The following is an 8,803-nucleotide window of genomic DNA, read 5'->3' as shown; positions in this document are numbered from 1 at the left end:
TTCGTCTTCAACGGTGTGGCCCACAGCTTCCGGCTGTGGTTATCTATGAATGTCATGAAGTACTACGCTCCGGCATGTGACTTCGTGTCTACTTGACACACATCCATATGCACCAACTCCAATGGTGCATTACGTCTCATCGGTGGCCTTGGTCGGAAGGAGGTCCGGTTTTGCTTACCGGCCAGACAAGAAGTGCACTTCTCCAAGTGCACGTTCTTCCCTGGAATGAGGTTGTCGTCTGCAAGCCTCTTCATCCCCTTCTCGCTCATATGACACAGCCTCTTGTGCCACAGCTCACCGGCAGTGTCGGATGCCACGTTCACTTCTTCCGGACATAACCGGGCATTCATCAGGTACAATGTGTTGACCTTCCGGGCTCGAGCCACAATCAGGCTCCCTTTGCTGAACTTCATGACACCGTTCCGGATGCTACCCGTGTAGCCTTCATCATCTAGCCGACCGGCTGATATCAGGTTCAGATGGACCTCCGGAACGTGTCGGACATCCTTCAACAGCAACTTGCATCCAGTTGGTGTTGTCAGCCACATGTCTCCTATGCCGACAATTTGGCATGTTCCTTCATTCCCCATCCGGACACAGCCGTGATCACCGGCTGAGTAGGATGAGAAGCATTTCCGGTCCGGGGTAAGGTGGAACGACGCTCCGGAGTCGACCACCCAGGTCATCTCGTCACCGGCAAGGTTTATCTCACTCTCCTCGGTGATGAGCATCAACTCTTCTTCACTTGCCGCGATTGCCGTCGTTCCCTTCGTGTCCGTTCCCCTCCGGTCTTTACCGTTCCGGTCCGGGGTCCGCTTCGAATCGGTACCGTCGGTTTCCTTGTCTTTACGGAAATGCCGACAATTCTTTTGGAAGTGTCCCGGCTTGCCGCAATAGAAGCAAGTAGGCCTCCCCCTTGACTTTGACCGTGTCCCCGACTTCTCCCGGTTCTGGGGACCACGGTTTCTCTGTCTTCCGCGTTCCGATTCGGTAAGGAGCGCTTTGGAGTCGGAGCTCGTATCTTCATCTTTCCGACGCGCCTCCTCATCTAGCAAGCTCGACTTTACTCTTGCTAGGGATAACCGCTTTCCTTCCGGCCCGGCGTTGCCCAAAGTGACAACCAATGTCTCCCAGCTATCCGGGAGGGAACCGAGCAGGAGTAGCGCTAGTATCTCGTCGGCGAGAGGTACTTCGAATGATGTTGCCTCGTGGATCAGCCCCTGGAAGGCATTCATGTGCTCTGCCATGCTGGAGCCATCTTGGTACCGGAGTCTTACTAGCTTCCGGAATACCGAAACCTGATTAACAACATTTTTGTTTTGAAACATAATGCCGATCTTCTCCCAGAGCTCATGAGCCTTGCTCTCTTCATTGAAGTTGTTGTACTGGCTCATGTCGATGAAGCACCGTATGTACGCCGTTGTCTTCATGTGCATCACCTCCCATATCGCGGCGTCGATTTTGTCCGGTCTCTTGTCCCCGAACTGAACCGGCAGCCAGAGGTCTTTAACCACGAGCATGTCCCTCATCTTTGACTTCCACACTGAATAGTTGGAGCCGGTGAGCTTGAACATGCCGCCAAACGATTCGTCCATTTTTTGTGTCGTTTCGCTCTGATACCACTTGACGGGAACCCAACGCTCCTTATGCACAATGCTCGGCCACAACCGAGCTTAGAATCATACACAGAAAATAGGAAACGGAAAACACGCGACACAAAGGAGAAGAAAAAATGTACACAAGATGTTTACGTGGAAAACCCAAACTAAGGGAAAAACCACGGTAGCCCACAGGCTGCAAACTATCACTATGTTAGAATGTACAACGGTGAGTTCACAGAGGCAACGACCTCGTGCTCACGATCTTCGCCACAGGCGGTCGTTACAACAGAGGCAACGACCTCTTTCTCTCTCCCTCTCTCTCTGTACGTACCCAGTGACGTACTCTCTCTTTTCTTGCACCAACAAGAAATGACAACAACAACTAAAAGTTTGCCCTAAGTCATATTTATACTAATATGACTTTTCGGCTATTTACAAATGTAGCCACGATGGACTCTCAGAAACATATTTACAAATATGTCTCTTCATCCGGTGAGCATTCCTCACCGGGTCTGCACCATCCGGCTCTCTGTAGCCGGGTACTCCTCATCCGGTCCTCACCGGGTCTTCACCATCCGGCTCTCCGTAGTCGGGTACTCCTCATCCGGTTCTCACCGGGTCTGCACCATCCGGCTCTCCGTAGCCGGGTACTTCTTATCCGGTTCTCACCGAGTCTGCACCATCCGGCTCTTCGTAGCCGAGTACTCGTCATCCGGTTCTCACCGGGTCTGCACCATCCGGAGGGACCTGTCTCCCAACACTTGCAATAGCCAAAAGGTGGCACCTCCATCAAATGGATGTAAAGAACGCCTTTCTTCAAGGAGAATTAGATGAGGTGTATATGGTACAACCTCTTGGTTTCAAGTGGAGCACACACCCGTAAGTAGTTTGCCGACTCAGAAATCCTCTCTACGGCCTCAAGTAGGCACCTAGAGCTTGGCATTTGAAGATAACCTGGTATCTTCACCAAATCGGCTTCAAAATGTCCAAGTCCGATGATTCTTGTTCATCCAAAGTGATTCCAGAGGATAGTTATTTATTGTTATATACATCGACGACTTGGTAATCGGAGGAGAACACCGCACCGATATTAATCATATCAAGAAGCTTCTCTCCGACTGATTTGAAATGAAAGATATGAAGGAGCTCCATTACTTTCTAGGTATAGAAGTAATTAGGACCCCAACCGACATTATGATCTCCCAACGACACTACAACCTCAACTTTTTATACAAGTTCGGGATGATTGAGTGCAAATCTGTGGTGATCCCTCTCGATCGAAACCCAAAGCTAGATGCCAACTTTGGCATAGAAGAGTGTGAGTTGACTCACTATCGTCAGCTAGTCAGAAGCCTAATCTACCTCACCATTACTCAACCCGACCTCGATTATCTAGTCGGCCTCCGTAACCAATTCATGTAGACACCTCGCGTCATCCATCTGGATTATGTTAAGCAAGTACTAAGGTATTGACGGGAACACACGCTCCGAATGAACAATGCTCGGCCACAACCGAGCCTAGGATAAAACACAGAAAACGGATAGTGAACGCACGACACAGTGAAGAGAAGAGTACACAGGATGTTAACGTGGAAAACCCAAACTAGGGAAAAACCACGGTAGCCCACAGATTGCAAACTATCACTATATCAGAATGTACAATAGTGAAGCACCGAGGCAACGACCTTGAGCTTGCTATCTTCGCCACAGGCGGCGGTTACAACAGAGGCAACGACCTCTTTCTCTCTCTCTCTCTCTCTCTTTGTACGTACACAGTTACACGCTCTCTCTTTTCTTGCACCAACAAGAAATGACAACAACAACTAAAAGTTTGCCCTAAGTCATATTTATACTAATATGACTTTTTGGCTATTTACAAATATAGCCCTGATGGACTCTCAGAAACATATTTACGAATATGTCCCTTCATCCGATGAACACTCCTCACCGGGCCTGCATCATCCGGCGCTTGCCGGGCACACGTCATCCGGTTCTCACCAGGTCTTCACCATCCAGATCTTGCCGGGTACTCGTCGTCTGGTTCTCACCGGGTCTTCCGTAGCCGGGTACTCGTCATCCGGTTCTCACCGGGTCTTCCGTAGCCGGGTACTCCACACATCCGGATTCGGCCTCGGTCGAGTTTGCTCATCAGTACTGTTCTTCTCACTTCCCATCCGGAGGGACCTGTTTCCTAACAGGTATGTAAGTGGGACGATGGATTTGTTGGCATAAAAGGTTGAATCCTTCTATTTTGTGTCCTTAGTGTGAACATGTCCTTGAGCTAGGGCTTGAGTACATAAGCTCATCCTAACATTGTAACCATGTACTTGTAGAGTTCGAAGATTTAATGTAATACAATCTTACTTTGAGCCTAACTCTCTCTCTCTCTCTGTAATAGTGCATATCTAAACTTATGTGGTCTGTTGAACTAAATCAACAGGTCCGCAATCATCTTCCACATCAACATCTCTACACATAATCTTCTATCAGGATTATGGCATCCTCTACAAATCGGCCACACCAATTCAAATCGAAGGGTACACAGATGTTGACTAGGTCGACTACAAAGCCAATAGATGATCAACCTCTGGATTCATCTTCTCCCTCAATAGCGGAGCCATATCCTAGTAAGAAGTAGGCGACAGTCGCATTATTGAGCACAGAAGCTGAATACAGGGGCACGGCCATTGCGGCATGTGAAACTGTATGGCTAAAGAGAATTCTCAAGGATCTAGATGTCTTCATCAAAGATCCAATCCTCCTCTAGTGCGACAACATGAGCATCATTCACTTGGCTCACAACCCGGTTTTTCACTCTCAAACTAAGCACATCAAGGTGCATTATCACTTCATTCAAGAACATGTCTTGGCTTGAGATGTGAACCTACAACACATTAACACGAACCTGCAGATGACCAACATCTTTACAAAGGTCCTTGGAGCCGACAAGCTGCGGCAGTTCACGACGAACCTATGACTCTTGACTGCCCACAAGCCGAGCATGAGGGCGATTAAGGATAATGAGCCTCCACCTAACACAGAGTCGGATGGAGCAGAACGAACACAGAAAATGGAGTGAGCCGGTTATCCACAACAGAAGCTGGAGCCGACTACCGAAGCCGACCCGAATACCAATCAAGACCCAAGTTGACTATCCAACAACCAGAAGGTGCATTTGAAGGGGAGTGTTGAGAATCAAACTCAACTTTCCCAATGTGGGAACACATCTTAGGAATAGCCAAGTGTGTGAACATCCCACCACTTTGTATGATAACTAATGTGTCATAGAAGTAAAGCCCTATGACACATAGTTAGTAGGCAGTTAAGTCTCCACCTCTTTCTCAAGGGGTAGTTGTAGTGAGAAAGTATAGAGAGAAGGTGACTACATAATCACCTTCTCCTCTTCTTTGTAACTATTGGTTGTTTTTCAACTTCTTGTGAATACAATTTTATTGTTTTTATGTCTACTTTGTGTTGACTATCTTTCTTTCTTTCTTTCTTTTTTTTATCGTAATTACCTTACCCTAGTGGTAAGTTGTTAGCACTACAAGCACTGCGTTGTGGGTTTGAAACCCAACTTCTTCACCTCTCTATTATATACTTCTCTCTCTCTCTCTCTCTCTCTCTCACACACACACACACACACACACACACACATTTCTTCTGTTGCACCGAATCATATCTGGTTCTTTACGAGTATAAATCCGAATCACTAGATTTCTATGTAAATGAGGCCTTTTTTCAACACCAATGTATCATGGCATGAGGCAAATGTGGAGGCTCGCACTTCATAGATTATATTACACATGTTGCACCTAACTACAAAACCACAGTCTTCCTGGAATAAGGAAACCGTACACATCAATACATGTTAGAGCCCATCCCCTTGTTTGCCATGCAAACCATTGATTCCATGCAACTTAACTCGCATGCATTGTGATGTGAGACGGGGCACTAGCGCACAAGTGATGAGAGTTGTTGACTATGCACACTTTGCCCTAAACATGTTAGAGACTCTGAATATCACACTTTGATACAATGCTTTGCCTTTGATCATATTTGACCATGCTTTCCACACATCTTCGACCAAGCCCAATCCTTGCACGAATTTCTCTCACAATCACAATATGCACTCTCGATTGAAACATTTATTGGTAAAGTTCTTGAACATTGAGAGTCGCTACTCACTTTCACATGTATCACGTGAAATGTAATTATTTTAGTCTCATAGGTCATATTTGACCTTTGAAGACAATAACAAAATCTATCTATGTCTTTGTGTTTGCCTTTGATCATATTCCACTATGCTTTCCATACGTCTTCAACCAAACCCAATCCTTGCACGAATTTCTCTCACAATCACAATGTGCTCCCTTGATGGCAACATTCATTTGTAAAGTTCTTGAACATTAGGAGTCACTACCCACTTTCACATGTATTACATGAAATATAATATTTCTGGTCTCATCGGTCATATTTGACCTCCGAAGACGATAACAAAATCTATTTATCTATCTCTCTACAAAAAACACAATATTAAAACAACATCAGAAGACAAAAGACTGTTTGGTATGGTTGCCCAAACGTTAACTTATCGTGAGAGAATGTTAGATGTCCAAATCTTCTTATGCTCCTAACAATCTTCATAATGACCCTTTGACGGTGATTTTAACAAACACATAATCCTTAGTTAGACATGTGTTTAGTTGAAGGTTTCATCTTCCACTCTCCACCCTCTGTCTCTCCTCTAGTCGCATTCTAGACTTTCTTGTATGGCTCACACACACTGTACTTGTCATCAACTTCTGGTGGATCTCTTTGTCAAGGAGCACTCACATTTGCATATGCCACTGTACTCTCTAGCACACGTGTGTTGAAAGTGTGTGGAAAGGGTCTTTTACTTGGGCACATCTAGTTGCACATGAGCATGAATACATGCATTTCACCTTCAATTCCTTCTATCTAGATTTCCATCTAGTTTTCTTCATGACAATAAAGCTATAAAAATACTGAGAATGAGCTAACGAATGGTGTTTGTGAGAATGAAAATATTGATATAACATAGAGACAAATAATCACACTGGACACGAGAAAGAAAGATATATTAACGTCTTCTAAGGCCAAAATTGGCCCATGAGACAAATGGTTTACAACAAAAAATGGGATATTCACCCATTCATTGAAAGTAAAAAATAAAAATAAAAACAAGATAAAAATAGAGTTTTAAGCTAAATAGTTCTAGTAAAATAACAAACATGTTCTATATAAAAACATGTTCTACAATGAAAATGATGTTATACTAGGCCTAATTTCATTTCCATCCAAGTCTCTCGAAGAGAAGCGGGAGGTCAAAGGGTTTCGATGTGGATGTGGCCCGTGGTCCCAATGTAAAAGGTACCCCAACCATAGATTCTAGTCGATGTAGCTCACGATCCCTTATCTTCTTAATCTTTTGTACTCCGTGTCGACTTGTTTTGAAGCCCAACATTCGAGGGCGTCTGGTTGTTCTTTGCATTTTTGCTTCCTCAAGAGAGAGGCTGAGCAACGTAAGTGTATCCACATTCATTGTCTCTCCTTGTTCCTGAAAAATTACACTAGTTACATGTTGATGAATAGTAAAATGGTTATGGTTAACACTTTGTAATTTATTCTCGCTATGTTGTTTTACCTCTAAGATATACCTACCTAGTCTCTTTTCATCCGGGGTATCTAATAGTTTGGAGAGGGTGGGAGAGGGTCCTAATATGTCTTGGTATTTCGCTTGTATCTCGGCATAAGTTGGGCATTTGCATGTGAAGTGATACTCATCCTCTATCTCTATGTGGCATAACCTACATAGCCTTTCCTCTCTAGGGACTCTATTAGCCCGACCATTCTCAATCTCAAGTTGGTGAGATGATATCCTAAGTTGTCCAATGGCCACCCTTAGTGCATTTGATAAGAATGTATCTACATATATTGGTCGTGTAATAAAACCTAAATTAGAGAAGTGCAAGAAGTGTTCCTTATAGTACAACATTTTAGATGGAGCGGCTCTAGTGGGGTGATCCATTTATGTCGAGTGTAAATTTGCCATATTTCTTGGCGTATCACTTTATTACGGTCTTCATGAGATATTAGAGTTTGATCAGTCCCATGGTTGTACTTAAAGGGAGGTACGTTATTAATTTCTATGCTATTTGCAAGTAACCAATTGACCAAAGTGCTATACCAAGAGCTAGTGTCTCCAAATGCATGTAGGGATCGGGATGCCTCAAAGGCTCGGCGGGATATCCTATCTTGTGGTTGGCTGTGTATTCGATGAATAAAAACTACCACTTGAAAAAGTGCTTCTACTAACATTGGGGGCAGACTGAACTTTGCTCTAATAATGTCATGTGGTACTGTCGATTTGCTTCGGAGTTGACATGATAACACCGTCACCAAAGGTCTCTCTAATTGCGTCCACATGAAAGATGGTAGACTTGGAGCCCATACTACTGATGCATATATGAGGGAAGGGGTCACTAATGAGTCGAAGAGCCATCCCTTAGTGCCATCCCTTAGTCCGTGGCTCTTGAAAGTATGCTTGGTGGCATTGTCTCTCTAAGAGTGAGAGGGATGCATACCCTCTTGTTAGCCTATCTTTGGCTGCCTGGGTCATCGAGAATTTACCTAAGCGAGCACTAAGGTGACCCCCAAGTATACATATGATCCAACTACCTCAACTAGTTTATGAGAGAGGATTAGGTGACATTTACTCCTAACTCGGGATGATGTATGAAAGATAAGGACTTTAGTTTTCGCTAGATTCACTACCAGTCCTTGTTGTGTACAAAAGTCATCTAGGGCATTAAGATGCTTTTGTAGGTCGTGTTCCAACTTCGAGAGCAAGACAATGTCGTCTGCGTAGAGTTAGAGACTAACTTGCGTATCCCCAATAGATACTCCCTTGCCTCCCTTATGAGCAATAAAACTAGTGATCTCATCAATGTAGATCCCAAAAAGAGTCGGTGATAGGGGGCAACCCTGTTTTACACCAATGGTGCTAGTGAAACAATCGGATAGACCGCCTGGGCATCTTACGCGCTCGAAGACTTGCTCATATAGGGCATAAATGGCCCAGATCATGTCATTTGGTATCTCCAAGCTCTTAAGTCTATCAAACAACCTCTCCCAAGGACTTGTGTCAAAGGCTTTACAGAAGTCCACAAAGCAACAAT

The sequence above is a fragment of the Azolla caroliniana genome, unplaced genomic scaffold, assembly GCF_043228905.1.
Source record: "Azolla caroliniana isolate FFs.n. ecotype wild unplaced genomic scaffold, voAzoCaro1.0.p SCAF_12, whole genome shotgun sequence".
NCBI lineage: Eukaryota > Viridiplantae > Streptophyta > Polypodiopsida > Salviniales > Salviniaceae > Azolla > Azolla caroliniana.
The sequence above is the reverse complement of the archived record's forward strand: the minus strand, read 5'-3'. Positions refer to the sequence as shown.